Source organism: Balaenoptera borealis (assembly GCF_965194805.1).
Source record: "Balaenoptera borealis genome assembly, chromosome: 1".
Classification (NCBI taxonomy): Eukaryota; Metazoa; Chordata; class Mammalia; order Artiodactyla; family Balaenopteridae; genus Balaenoptera; species Balaenoptera borealis.
Genome location: NC_138860.1, coordinates 143936639 through 143952088, shown reverse-complemented (window position 1 = coordinate 143952088; position 15450 = coordinate 143936639). Strand labels below are relative to the sequence as shown.

Below are 15450 nucleotides of genomic sequence, written 5' to 3'. Positions count from 1 at the left end.
TTGTATATTTTTTGTAGAAGCTCTTTATCAGGTTTAGGAAGTTCCATTCTATTCCATCTTTGCTGAAAGGGTTTTTTCTTTTTTTCTTTTTTCTTTTTAAATGAAGAATGGGTATTGTATTTTGTCAGTTGCTTTTTTCTGTAACTATTGAGATCATTTTTCAAAGACTCTTAATATGATTAATTACATTCATTTTTTTTGGAATGTTAAATTAACTTTGTATTCCTGAGATAAATCCCACGTGGCCAGGACCTATGTTATCCTTTTTATATTTTGTTGGATTCTGTTCTGTTTGCTAAAATTTTAAGAATATTTGCATCTGTGTTAATGATGGGTACTGATATAGTTTCTTTCCTTGTATTTTAAGTTTTGTTATCAAGATAATTCTGGCCTCATAGAATGAACAGGCAAGTATTTCCTTCTTTTCAGTTTTCTGTAAGCGTTTGTGTAGAATTGCCATTATTTCTTTTCTTAAATATCTAGTAGAATTCATCAGTGAAGCCATTTGGGCTTGGAGTTTTTTTATGGGGGAGAAGGAGAAGTCAATTGATTTAATAATATAGGACTATTCAGATTATCTGTTTCTCCTTGAATGAGGTTTGATAGTTTGTGTATTTCAAGGAATTTGTACATATCATCTAAGTTGCTCATAATATCCCCTTATTATCATTTTAATATTTATAGAATCTGTTGTAATTTCATCTCCCTCATTCCTAAGACTGGTTATTTGTCTCTTTTCTCTTTATTTTCTTGATCATTCTGGCCAGAAATTTATTAATATTATTGATCTTCTCAAAGAGCCAGCTTTTGGTTTCATTTATTTTCTTTATTGTTTTCCTTTTCTTTTTTAACTTATTGATTTCTGCTCTAAAATTTATTATTTCCTTTCTTCTGTTAACTTTGGGTTCCTCTTACTCATTTCTTTCTAATTTATTAAGGTGGAAATTAAGGTCATTTACTTGAGACTTTTCTAAGATAGGCATTTGATACTGTAGATTTCTAAGTATTGCTTCAACTGCATGCCACAACTTTTGCTGTTTTTATTTTCATTCAGTGAATATACTTTCTAGTTGTTTTTAATGTCTTTTTGACCTATGGTTATATAGAAGTGTGTTATTCAGTTTCCAGATATTGAGGATGTTCCACATATCTAACTATTACTGACTTTTAATTCCACTGTAGTCACAGAGAGTACTTTGTATGACTTGAATCCTTTTAACGTTTTGAGACTTGGTCATGGCTCAGAATGTGGTCTGTCTTGGTAAATGTTCCACGTACACTTGAAAAGAATGTGTAGTCTGCTCTTGTTGGATAGAGTGCTTTTTACATGTCAATTAGGCAACTTCATTGACTACTCTTAAGTTTTATGTACTTGCTGATTTCCTGTCTATCTGTTCTACCAATTATTGAGTGACATATTTAATTCTCTCATGATAATTGTAGACATATGCATTTCTCCTTGCAGTTCTATCAGATTTTGCTTTATGTATTCTGATGCTCTGTTATTATGTGCATTAATATTTAGGATTTTTAGGTCATCTTGGTGAATCATCCCCTTTATTATTTCATAATTTCTGATGATATGTTTTGCTCCGATAGCTACTTAATCATTATTCCTGATATTTTTGCTTTAAAATCTACTTAGTGTTATATTAATATAGTGAACTTCAGCTTTCTTTTGATTGCTCTTTTATGGTATATCTTTTTCCTTCTTCTGCTTTTTAACCTATTTGTCTCCTTATATTTAAAGTGGGCTTCTTCTGGGCAACATATAGTTAGACTGGGTAACAAAGCAAGGCCTGACAATCTCTGCTTTTTAATTAGGGTGTTTAGACTATATATAACATAATTCATATGGTATGTTTTTTTTTTTAATTATTTATTTATTATTTATTTATTTATTTATTTTTGGCTGTGTTGGGTCTTCGTTTCTGTGTGAGGGCTTTCTCCATTTGCGGTGAGCGGGGGCCACTCTTCATCGCGGTGCGCGGGCCTCTCACTATCGCGGCCTCTCTTGTTGCGGAGCACAGGCTCCAGACGCGCAGGCTCAGTAGTTGTGGCTCACGGGCCCAGTTGCTCCGCGGCACGTGGGATCCTCCCAGACCAGGGCTTGAACCCGTGTCTCCTGCATTGGCAGGCAGATTCTCAACCACTGCGCCACCAGGGAAGCCCCCATATGGTATGTTTTAAATATATCATTTTGCTTTTTTTTTTCTATTTGTTCCATCTGTTTTTTGGTCTCTTTTCTCTCTTTTTTTTGTCTTCTTTTAGATTAATTTTTTTTAATTCCATTTTTCCCCCTTTATTGGCTGATTAGGCATATCCTTTTTTCAGATATTATTTTAGTGGTTGCTTTAAGGTTTATAGTGTACAGCTTTAATTTATCAGAGTCAACTTTCAAGTGGTATTATACTACTTCATATGTAATATAAAGCCATATAACAATGTATTTCTAATTCTTGCCTCGTAGCCTTTGTGCTACTGCTATTTTATGTTGTATATTTTACTTCCACATATGTTTTAAACCCCACAATACATGGTTATTATTTTAGTTTTAAGCAATTGTCTTTTTAAGACATTCAAAAAATTTTTAGAAGTCTTTATATGTACCACATAGTTACCTTTATGCTCTTCCTTCCATTTTATGGATCCAGATTTCCATGTGATATTACTTTTCCCCACTTCTTGTGGTGCAGTTCTGCTGGTGGTGAATTTTGGTATGTCATCTTTGATATGTCTGATAAAGTCTTTATTTCAGCTTTAGTTTTGAAAGATTTTTTCACAGCGTAAAGAATTGTAGATATAAAGTTTTTTTCTTTTAGTCCTTCAAAGATCTTGCTCTACTGTCTCATAGCTTGCATTATTTCTGATAAGAAATCCATTGTCATTCTCATGGGTTTTTTTTTCTTTTTTGCATAATCTGCCACCCCCCACCCTGACTGCTTTTAAGTTTTTCTCTTTATCATTGGTTTTGAACAATTTAATTATGATGTTTCTTGGTTTAGTTTTCTTTATATTTCTTATGCTTGGGGTTCATTGATATTCTTGATTATATGGGTTTATAGTTTTCATCAGATTTGGAAAATTTGTGTCCATTGTGTCTCATATATTTCTCCTGGTCCCTTCTTTGTTCTCTCTTTCAGGTATTCCCATTTCACATATATTAGGCCACTTGAAATTTTTCCACAGCTCACTAATGCTCTGTTTATTTTTTAAAAATCTTTTTTTCTCTTTGTTATATTTTAGATAGTTTCTATTACTGTGTCTTGAAGGTTACTAATCTTTTCTTCTGTGTTATCTAATCTCATATAGTTAACTTTTTATCTCAAACATTTTAGTTTTCATTTCTAGTATTTCAACTTGAGTCTTTTTTGAAATCTTGCATGTGTGAACTTTTAAGTTCACTCTTTCCTTTAGCTTTTTGAACATAATGAAATTCAGGTATGATAGCTGTTTTAATATCTGTGTCTACTAGTTCTATCAAATGTGTCAATTCTAGGTCAGTGTCCATTGATTTTTCTCATTTTAGTAGTATTTTCCTGCTTCTTTGCATGCCTGGTAATTTTTGGTTGAATATCAGACATTGTGTATTTTACCTTTTTCAGTGCTAGGTATTTTTTGTATTTCTATAAATACACTTGAGCTTTGTTTTGGGGCATGTGTAAGTTATTTGGAAACAGTTCGATCCTTTTGAGTCTTGCTTTAAGCTTTGTTGAGTAGGGCTAATTCTTCTTCACTACTGAGGTAAAACCCTTCTGTGTACTCTACCCCATGCCCTGTTAATTATGAGGTTTTCCACACTGGCTGGTGTGAATAGGCACTATTCATGGCCCTGTGCGAAGTCCACTGATTGTTCTCTGTGATCCTTTTGAGTGCTTCTGGCTCAGATAGTTTCCTCACATACATACAGTGATTGGTACTCTCTTGAATACTTAAGGAGCACATCCTCCTGTGCAGCTCTTTCCTGTCTTGTACTTTGCCCCAAGAATTCTAGCCTCCTTGTTCTACTTAGACCTCTAGCTCTGGCTTCTCAATTCGGGAAACTGTAGGGCTTGGTATGGATTTCCTCTTCTGTGTCCTCTGTCCCAGGCATTCAGCTTGAGCAGTTTTAGGACACCTCATTTTTTCCCCATCTCTTTGAGATCACTGTAGTTTGTTGCCTGATGTCCAGTGTCCCGAGAACCTTTGTTTCCTGTATTCATTATTTTAGTTGTTTTAGGTGGGAAGGTAAATATGGTGCCTGTTTCTCCATCTTGGCTAGAAGTGGAGGTCCTCAACTGGAATATTTGAAGAAAATTTTAAAAGGGACTATTTGAGGTTGTGAGGAAGGGATTTATATAGGACCCTGGAGGTCCTATAACCCCTTCATCAACTTAAATTATTTAGAAAGTTCTTAACAACATGGATGACAAAATGAAGCAGAGTTCATACAGCAGGTACATATGCAGTGCTGCGTGTGTGGGCTGGGTTTAGGCAGAGTGGAAAAATAAAGTAGAAATCATTCAGGCTAAATGTATGTGTTGCCAATCCCTTGGGCAATCTGGATTTTGGGCTGAGTTATACTGAAATCTGTTGCAGACCAGGCTGAGATCTGAGTATCTTGAATTCTGCTACACTGGCCATGGGATGAAGAGATTAAGAAAGGACTCAGTTACTGATCAGCTATGGGGGATGAAAGTTGAGAAGGCAAATTATAAAATCAAGCATGATTTATATACACCAAACTCAATGTAGTTTACCAAATTCTGGGATTGTAGAATTATGTGGCCAACTTTGATATTAGAGTGTGGCTGTTGTTCGGCTGTTTTAAATCATCATGTGACATAGTGGACAGAGCACGGGGTTGAAGATCCTCTCTGTTTTTTACTGACTCTGTGACATTGGGCAAGTGACCTAAATGCACAGAACCTTAGTTACCCCACCTCTGGGTTGTGGACCCTCCGAAGTTGTTGGGAGGATCAGCAAAGCTGTCTACTAAGTCGCTAGTACCAGTCCTGGAAGAGAGTAAATGCTCACGCAAAATCTGTTGATCCAAGACGAGGGTTGGCACAAAATGTGAGTTTGAGAAACATTGCGATTCATGTGAAGATGCATATTGACAGGACATACTAATAGATAACACTAATTTCTAGGGACCTATTAAAGGAAGAGTAGGGTATTTGAAGAGGGCTACCTCAAAGCCCACCTTCAAAGGCACTTCGTGAAGACACCCAGCTCCCCTTCCCTTTTCTCCTGAACAAGTTGTTCTGATGTTAGTGTCCGAGGTTGGGTATTGGTCTGGATGGGCTACTGATTTGTCCCAACATGTGTTGCATCTGGGGGGCCTCCAGGAAGGTAGAGAAGACCTGCTGTGTGCTCACGGTGGGCTACTAGCCCAGCTTCCCTCATCTCCACACAGCATCATGTGGGAACATGGGTGTCTGAAGATCATTCTTGTTAAATGTACCAAGTGCCCCGTATCCCTTCTTCCTCCCTCTTTATTTTAGGAAAAGCCACGGCATGGAGGGGCAGTTATAGGAACTAAAAGTATATAGCAAAGAGGAAGGAAAACTCAGGAGGTCATGAGAGTCATCTTAAAACGTTTGAAGGGATAGCTCACCTAAAAGAGGTTAGATGGTTTGGCTGATCCCGTGGGATAAAAATGAGGACTAGAGGGTGGAAGCCATATAAAGCAGAACTCAACTCAGTACGAGGATCTTTCTTATTATTATAGTACTAGCTGCGTATTGTGAAAATTCAAACAGCACAGAGAGGGGAAGTTAAAAATTGCCCTTCAAGCTTCCACTGCATTTCTTTTCCCTAGATGTCACTGCAGTAAGCAGGCTTTTGCATATTCTTCCTGAAGTTTTGTATGTTAGGTCCTTATACAATACAGTGGTTCTCAAATTTTAGCGTCTGTCAGGGTAGCCTGACAGATGTGAGCCGCCCTCCCCAGAGTTTCTGAATCAGTAGATCTGGGCTGGAGCCTGAGAATTTGCATTTCTAACATGTCACCTGGTCATGCTGTTGCTGCGCCTCTGGAGATCACAGTTTGAGAACCACTATTGCTCTTCCTCTTTACAGAATTAATACAAATGCGTTCATACTGTGGTGTCTCAGAACTTGCTTTTTTACTTATAACATATAATTAGCAATTTTCTTTAGCTCCTCCTTGTTTTTAACAGCTGCTTCTGTATCAGTTTTGGCAATTCCCCTATAAATAGACATTGAATTTGTTTCCAGGGTTTTTGTGAGTGTGCCCTTGCCTTTAAAAAAAAAAGTTGAAATGGACATTTTTTTTTTTTTTTTTGAAATGGACATTTTTGTATACGTCTTTTAGATGAGCCAATCTTAAATTCTTAGAACATAAATTCTTAGAAGTTCAACTCTTGGGTAAAAGGGTAGATTTTGAAAACAGAAAGGAGGTTGAACCAATTATTCTCCCGCTAAAAGTGTCTGAAACTGCCTTTTTCCCCAGACTCTTGCCAAAGATAGGTACTAGCATTTTCATTTTCTGCCCATTTTTTAAGGTGTACGATTATATCTCAGTATTGTTTTGATTTGCATTTTCCTCCATTATTTGTGAGCCTAAAGGTTCACATGTATGCATTGTATGTCTTTTTCTATGAACTGCAAGTTTGTATTTCCTGCGTCACAGGAGGAGAGAACAGTATGAACAGAGGCACCAAACCTTCATTTGAGGGATTGCTAGTAGCTTTGTAGAGTTGGAGCCTCAGGGGTTGCAGTCAGGGAGGAGGCAGGGAGGTAAGGTGAGAGGCTCAGGCAGAGCCATAGCTTTGAGGGCCTTGTGGGCCAAAGAAAGAACTTGGGCCTTACTTTGGGCAGAGGCAGTACTGATGGTGTTTAAGCTTACGGTGTAGCTCTTGGCAATTTTAACAGGGCGTGTTTCTGGAGGGGCAAGCTGTCCAATAATCTTCCAGTAACTCATTCTTTAGGCCTTTCACCCTGGGCCTTGAAGCCACCTGGCCATTCTTGATAAATAGGTAAACACAAGACTAGACCAGAGACCTCAGCCGGCCTCAGGCTGGGCACTGTCTTCAAGGGAGGAGTTTTGCAAGATGGTGCAGGCACTGGATTTTGTTGCTCTACCTAATACTGTACTGCCCTGAGCCCTTCCTGAATTTACTGACATCTGACAGCAGTCATCAAGGTTGGTGGGTTCTTCTGTTGTTTTTATTTGAGTGACTTTCTGTGAAAAGCTGTGGATTTGGGCCAATATGCTAATGATAATGACATTGCTTTGAAGGTCTGATTAGTTCTGTAGAATATCATTTTATAGTTAATTATGTCAACAAATCAACAGCAACCTCTTGGAGAAGAAAGTGACAGAGGGAGAGAAACTACATATATATTTAACAAATTGTCAGAACTCCAAGAGAAGTAGGAATTCATGTATTACAAAGAAGAGTCCACTTAACAATAAAAAATCACTAAGTTTGCCTGTAATTTTCCCTATTATGTGCGTAGCTTTGTAATTGGCTTATGGGGTTAAATTATAATAACTTTGCATTTAGAATCAGGACACCAGCCCTGGCTCTCTCTGTGTCTGTTCTGCCACTTTTCTGCTTCCAGGGTCCTGGCATGAGAGTAAGAGGCTATCAGATTCAGGCTTTGGCTTTTAGTGAACTCAGGCTGTGAATTGGGTTTGTGAAAGATAGACCCCATCTTTCTTCTCCCCTCCGTGCATATATCTGTGGGAATGGGGCTCTGGGTCAAGGAGGATGATTGACCTGGGAAGGGGTGCAGTGCTTCATACACAAGAGAGGCTTGCTGATGGTGCTTCTAGAACTCTCCAGGGACAGAGAATTTTTAGAGGCTTTTTATTTCAAAAGGTATTTGACTATTTTATACATTAATAATTTCTCCCTCCCTCACAGCCCAGGAATTCCCCTATTACTGCATGACACATGCTGTGCTTGTCTCCAGGTAGAAGGAAGTAGGGGGCAGAACATTCTCAGTTAATATCTAATGTTTCTCACAGTAGCATTTATAGTGACATAGGTGGTTGTTATTAATCAGAGCATGGAGGGGGCGTTTCTGATGGTTGAGTGAGAAGTTTTCACAGGATGAACAGACTTGTAATTGTGTTCTGAGTGTGTCCAGGATGAAAGCAGCTTGGTTAGGGAAGGAAAGCCAGGTCATTTCAGGGATGGATAAGAGTCCTGCTCTGGCTTATACAAACCTGAATTTGAGTACAGCCTTCTTCCTCTCCAAGCGTCGTGACCATCCACTGGGTATCGCTCCTCTCAGGATTTGAGTGTCCTCCCCTGTAAATGGGGGAAGGGTGCGTGTCATAAATGTGGGCCCCCCTCTCCCTTTCTCTGCAAAGAGAATAGCTTGGTAGGGCTATTAAAGGGCTTGGAAGGCATTTTAACAAGTCAGGAGCTGCTTTATTGGCTCACAAGTATTGAAGAGAAGAGAGCATAAGCAAGGTTTTATGGAAGGGGACATGGGAGACTCAAAGTTTAATTTGCTTTGAGGTGATGTTTGTTTTTGGAGTTTGGGGATGTCATTTGATGTGTCAGATTTTCCATCCATGATTTTGTTAGGGCCTATACTGTGCATTTGGCCTCAGCATGATTGGGGTTTGTGTTTTCTTTGCGTCAGCTGTCGTGCTGTTGCCTGTGTGGCTCTTGGAGGGTGGTGGGTTTTGGCCACCATCCAGGACTGCCTCAGAATTGATCCCTGTGGCTGCCACATTGTGAGGCAGGCATGAGGATTTGGTGAGTTTTGCCTTTTCTGCCTGTTGGAATCCATCTTTGAATTTAAAAGGACAGCCAGCCGTTCTTCTGTCTGATTTAATACCATATCCCTCCTCCAGTCACCTCGTATTTGTCTTTAAAAATGGGCTCAGTCCCAAGCATGAAGATCCTCAACATCCTGAAAAATACTGGGTTTCTGATCCAGTGATTGGAACGGTGATGAAAACAATAAACTGGTACTTCTTTTACCAACTAACGTTTCTGTATTCTGCAGAGAAAGGTGGAGTTGGAATAAGATGCTTGGCTACAAGAGTATAGCTAAGATTCTGGTGGCAATCTGGAGACACCTTACTGCCATGTGTAATATTACCAGGTGCATTAGGTTGAGCTTGAAGTACATCAACAAGGCATAACTTGAGGCATCACTATTTGACTTTCAAAAATCAGCTTCTTACATTAAATTGTCAGCTCTTTAAAATCAGAAATGATATATTTTTCAGCTTCCTATTCCTAGTGTCCTGGCACAGAGAAAGCACTTAACATTTGTTTACTGGAATTTGAGCTGTTAGACAAGGTGAGAATACCTAGGTATAGATCATGCATATTAAGTTATTGCAGATGTCCAGAGGTGATTTGATGGTGAAAGGGAAGGTTGGCACATGTTAATAGTCCTAATAGTTGCTGCCATTTACTGAGCACGTACCATATATCAGGCGCTGTGCTGGGCACTTCGGTTATACAATCCTAGTTAATTGTTCAAAGAATACAATGAGATTGGAGCTTCAGGAGACAGCCTTTCACTTTAAGAGAAGTACCTGTCAAGAAGCTGTACTTTTTCTCCCATGTGTATTTTTGGTAAAGCCAGTGGAGAACCAGATATTATTGCCAGATTAGCGCTTTCCTCCCCATCCCGAACTTTCTCTCCATCGTAGAGCATGTGCGAGTTGTTTGAAGTGGTATTTAGTTCCTTCTGTCAAGGAGACTAAAGTTGACCAGCATACTCATTGCTTATCTTTTTCTTCCCAAACCTCCCAACCCCCTGATTGCAATATAACTAAATAAAAAAAAAAATTGTGTGGGTCTCGTGTACTTGAGCTCCCAGCCAAGGCCAAAGATCAAAGTCAAGAGAGGATGTTGAGCTCCCTCCCAGGTCCCTGGGACGCTGTATTTGCAGACACTGTTTCCAAGTCAGCCCTGGAGGAGTAGCCCTTTAAGAAATAGGACTGCAGGTAAGCTCGTCCACTTTGGAGCCTTGTAGTCTTAGGAAACATTGTTACTGGTCTTTGGTCGCTTAGGGGAAGACAAGGAGGAAAATACAAGAGAACAATTCCCAAAGGTTGGTTTTCAGCTCCGGTATTTGAGCATGACCCCTTAGAATCTCTGGGATAGTTGTGCAGAGAACAGCTGAGCATGACCCCTTAGAATCTCTGGGATAGTTGTGCAGAGAACAACCTCCCGTGTCTGTGACCCTCTTTCCTTTTCTCACGCTGCCTTTGAGCAGCTTGCATGTTTGTTAAAGAATCAGCCATGAAGCCTGTGGTTTTCTGTGGCACATTTCTAATAATATTTGTAAAGGCTATTATTTAATAAGCTGCATAAATATTTATCATAAGAGCAGTCTTTTGATCGTGAACAGGGGCCAAAAGCCAGTCCAGTCTGCGCTGGGGACTTGGCTGGGAGGCTGTTTCTGCCCTTCGGAGCCTCCTGTAGACTGAAAAGTTAGGTAAGGCTCGGGACGTGTGTGCAGCCAGCTTGAATTTCTCCCTGTAGCTTTTCTTTTCTCTTGGCCTTCACAATCTATGTCCTTATTTCTCTGTCTGACCAGCCTCCCTATATTCCCTATTAGTTGTTTTTCTTTTTAGAGAATTTATCTTTGACTGAAATGAATGAATTGGAACTAATGTTCTGACTCTCAGCATTCATCCATTGGGCTCTGGAGCCATACCGTCCTGGCCTGGAGTCCCAGCTCCTCTGGTTTTGTGCTCTATGACGTTAAATAGCTTTATTGCTGAGAACCTCAATCTCCTAAGCTGGAAAATGGGCTCATAGTGCCAACCACACGGGGTTGTTACAAAGGTGAAGTGAAATCACAAAATCGGGTGGGCGATTTGCAGAGCAGAGCTTAATAAATGCTAGTTGTTGCTGCCTTTGTTGTTGATATTGAAGAAGATTTTGAAGGATTTGGTTTTCACTTTTAGGTTGGTATGTGGAAAGAGCCCTAATTACTGCCTTAAGAGGCCAGGGTTCAAATGCAGGTGCTGCTGTTGTTTACTGTTTGTGGTACTCAGGGCAAATTTCCCCATCCCACCAAGGTATAAAATGGTGATAGGGTTACCAGCTTGACTGGGTTTCAGTCAGAAGATATGAACAAATGTATAAAAGTGCCAGGCATGTGGGAGGATCCTAATCCTTTTTTAAAAAAACAAATTGGAAAAGGGAATAATGTTTTCCATTTTTCAGTTACTTTATTTCTTTGAGGCCAAGAGGAACTGGAATACAGTTTGGAGTCTAGGACACAGCAGAGAGTACCTATGACCCAGGAACAAAGGGCACAGAAAGGGGAGACAAAGAATCTGAGTTGCAGAAACTCCTCTGGCAGAGTTTTTATAACTCACAGGGTTGAGTTTCAGGGAAGCTGCCTAAGGGCTTGAACTTCTTTGTTTCCCTTCTTTCAGGGTCCAGGTGTGGAAACAATCATAAAGAGATCACTTAAAACTATAGTAATGGGAAACATGGTGAACTTGAAATATTTAATTAGGATCTATTTCTTACAAAAACATGAACTGGGAGGTCTGTGCGAACAGTGCAGGGAGGGTATGATGCCCTTGTTCCCGTGGGTTTGACTCTCTTCCCAACTGATGTCTCAGTTAAATGGTCTAGAAGTAGGTAGTTTGCCAGAGAGAGGCCACCTGGTGTTGAGGAAGGGTCAGTCTCTGAAGGTGGGCAGCCTGAGTTCTGAGTTAGCCAGTTGTAGACAGAGTAGGCAGGAATACCTAGCAGAGTCCTTGGCAAATGGGCATTTACTAAATGGAGGGTATCAGCCAGTATATCATCCTGAGAATGGTTAGGGATTTGGGAGCCAGAGGGAATGAGATTGCTCTCAACTCCATCACTTGCGAGTTATATGACACACTGGAGCAAGTTATTAACTAGTCTAGGACTCGTTTTCCTCATCAGTAAAATGGGGATGATAACAGTAATTATCTTCAGGGGTTGATGTCAGGATAAAAAGTGGATTAAGAATGTAAGCAAGCTGCTTAGCAAAGCATCAGATACACAGTAAATTTGTACCTTTTATTATTTCCCTAAAGATAGGTTTTAAAGGTGTCCACTGAGTCTCAGAGACTTAGTGAGTTCGTGCTATGTGCCAGGCACTGGGCTGGCACTGGGGATACAGCTGTGGTCCAGACAGCACTGGAGTTAATGTCTAATGGCAAAGCTCCACTCTCCATGCAAGTGTGTGTGTGTGTGTGTGTGTGTGTGTGTGTGTGTGTGTGTGTTCTCCCAAAGGATGGGCTCTTTCCTGTTTAGCCAAGAGATGGGTCCAAAACCCAGAGCTGGGGGAAGCCCTGAGTCAGCTGCAGAGTGGAAATCTGCCTCTTTGGATTTTATTGGAAGTAAATCAGGATGTCTGGGTAGTGGGTGGTAAGATGAGGAATTCCTTGTAGAGGAAGACAGTCAAAAGTGAGGGAGCCAGGCCTGAAGAGCTGGGCCAGCCCCCTGGGGGATCCTTTTGTCACTGGCGCTGGCAGGAGTACAGAGAAGCCTGGATGATGGCTGGCCAGGTCTGTGTAATCCAGAATGTTTGTATAGATTCTTCATTTCCTGTATTTTTCCCCTTGTTTCTCCCTCCAGTGTTTAGAATAATCTTGGAAAGTTCTAGCCAAGGACAGAGAGTTGTTGGCCTGTCAGGATCAGGGTTGGGGAGCAGCATCCCTGGGCCCTTCCAAGTGGTGACAGTGGGAAGCTAAGAGAAGGAATCCCGAGTACAGCAAGAGGATGTGTATGTGGTCAGTTCGGGGAGGTGGAACAGCTAGCCTGGTCAGTCTTCCTCCTCTTTGCAGATAAAGAAACCGAGGAAGATCTGAGCCATGGCACTGTCCTATTTCGTCCTTCACTGTATCCTCAGCTCTTAGCAGGGTGCCTGGTGCCTGGCACAATCTGCATTTCTTTGAATATCAGTCATTGATTGCAAGATGCATCATTGCATCATTATTTCATATACCACTAAGAAGGAAAGAACATGCTACTGATTAGTTGTAAGATGCCATTGATTGCTGAGTCACTAATTTTGAAGAAGCTAAATGTGAAAAAAATGAGTGTCTTCGAATTAATAAAATGTAGTTGTAAGCATCCAATAAACATTTGTTAATTGGATGGATGAAGCATACAGAGATTAGAATCAAGGAAAAACACTAGTGCAGATAAGTACAAACCTAGGAATCCAAACTATTAAAGCATTAAAGCATGAACCTGTTGATTCTTGTTTTCTATGGATTCACTGATTTAGGTGTTCATTCCGTAAACATTTATTGAAAACCAGTTATGTACCAGACACTGTACTGGTTTGGGGATATAGAAACTGTAGGAGCTGGAGATCCAGAAATCAATCAGTTCCTTTCTTCAGGTTCAGGCCAGTAAGGGAGACGGACACAGAAACAAAAAATTCACAGAGCGGTTTTTAAAAAGTTTGAAAAGAAAGTAGGGACACAGGACTCTGGTGGCACCAGGGCATGGAGAGAGGCAAGGAAGTCTTTCCTGAAGAGGTGGTGGTTGAGCTGGATCGTAAAATGAAAGTCAGCAGGCACACAAGAGAGGAAGGAAGTAGGAAGGGAAGAGAAGTATGAAGTGGAGACAGTCCTGCAGCAGTGCGGTACACCTGCGGTCCTGCGAGGGGTTCAGGGTGTCTGGAGCTTGGTGTGAGAATGGGCAGGACTGAGGTAGACGTGGCTGGACAGCAGGCAGAGGGCAGCTACAGGAGGGCCTGGGACGCCGTGCAGAGGGCCTCAGCCAATGGTTTTCAGCCGTCCTGAGTCCTGAGGAAGGAGCCAGCAGAGCGATTGCTGGGGGGCGGGTAGAGGGCCAGGCAAGGGTGATCTTTGCTTCAAACAGAGCAGCTCTGCTTTGATCTGTTTTATTTCAGCTTTTCCGAGTAATGGCTTGAAGGAAAGATATCCCTTTCGGATGCTTGAAGGAATGCATGGTTTGAAAACTGGTGCCACTGGTCATCCGGGCGAGGAGATGAGAAGGCATTAAGGCTGGAGCCTGAGAGTTGTTCTCTGGAGCTCAGATGAAGGTAGCACATGTTCTTAACTACAGATTCCCCATTGGCCTCTACACCTGCCCGTGAACCAAAGGGGGGCCACACAGCTTTGGGAAATCTTCGTGATCAAGTCAGAAGCTATCACTCTTAATGAAGCTGTTTTTGACTGGGATAAATATCCAGGAAGCTTTAATGGAACATCTGCTGGCTGACTTCATTTTAGAATTCCCAGGTGTGACCTTGCCAAGGAAACATTACCTTTTTGAAGTGGAAGGGTGCAGAACGCTGCTGCGGTTGAAATTAGACTCTGGGCGCTGAGGCCGCCCCGAGCTCACCTGGGGAGTTGTAGCATGTTCACCAGCATGGGTATCTTGGGGGCTTGTTCTTATTCTTTAAAAGGCCAGTCTGGAAAATGAAAGCCTCTGTGAGATGTCTGTGTCGTGGGGGCTAATCTGACCAGAGGGACTCGGAGCGGCAGTGAAGGCCAAGGAATTCCTGAGTGTTCTCTGGTCAGATTTCCTTGTAACTCACAAGGGGTCTGTAAAGAAAACAGATTGTCTAACAAGTTCCTGATCCTGTCTCCCTCGAGGCTCCTTCCCAATTCCCAGTCACTTCCTGACACGGCTGCAGTATATTTACCTCTTCTCCAAACCTGTATCGCAAGCTGCTAAGAAGGAAAGGAAGGGACACGAGACAGATGTGGGACTTTGGGTCCAGGCTGCTCTTGAGTGGTGCTGGCTAAATCTCTTAACTTCTCAGAGACCTATTTGCCCATCAGTATAAAATGCATCAATGTGCATTTACTGGTCTTAAGTGTGTGGACCTAGCATTAAGAGAAATGTTACATATCTCTTGGCGTCTCATCTTAGTCACCTGTAAAATAGATTTTTAACTATACTCACCTTCAGGGGGAGAGGGGAATTGGATGAAGGCAGTCAAAAGGTACAAACTTCCGGTTGTAAGATAACTAAATACTAGGAATATAATGTACAACGTGATAAATAGAATGAACACTCCTGTATTTATATATGAAAGTTAAGAGAGTAAATCCTAAGATACCTCACCACACAAATTTGTTTTTCTGTTTCTTTACTTTTATATCTCTATGAGATGATGAATATTCACTAAGCTTATTGTGATAATCACTTCTTAATGTATGAAAGCCAAATCATCATGCTGTACACCTTAAACTTATACGGTGCTCTATGTCAATTATATCTCAATAAAACTGGAAGTAAAAAATAGTCTCACCTTGTAGAGTCATAGTGAGTAGAGGGGCTGTATGTACTTTTTACAGTGCTTGTTGGCACATAATAGGCGCTCAGTAGATAGTTTTTTGAATGAATGGCCGACTGGGCAGATGAGGTTCCTTTTCAGCGCCATGGGCATTGTCCTTGTTGCGATTCAAATTCAGTGAGACGAAAATGCATATTTATTGCCTCCAGATTCTCAGCTCTATAACCCTTTATTTATCCTCATAGCACT

General features: G+C 40.9%; 1 protein-coding gene across 12 annotated transcripts in view; it reads left to right on the top strand.

Moving 5' to 3' along the window:
- Positions 1 to 15450, top strand: part of FGGY (FGGY carbohydrate kinase domain containing) — a 409967-nt gene that overhangs the window by 4655 nt on the left and 389862 nt on the right. The window contains exon 2 of one of the 12 annotated variants that reach the window (XM_082357728.1): positions 6984 to 7150. The exons of 9 other annotated variants lie outside the window; for them this stretch is intronic. The gene's annotated coding sequence lies outside the window, so the exon portion shown is untranslated. Of the gene's footprint in view, positions 1 to 6983; positions 7151 to 13845; positions 13999 to 15450 lie in introns of those variants that run through there. 2 more of the 12 variants (XM_082357727.1, XM_082357726.1) reach the window with 2 other exon arrangements.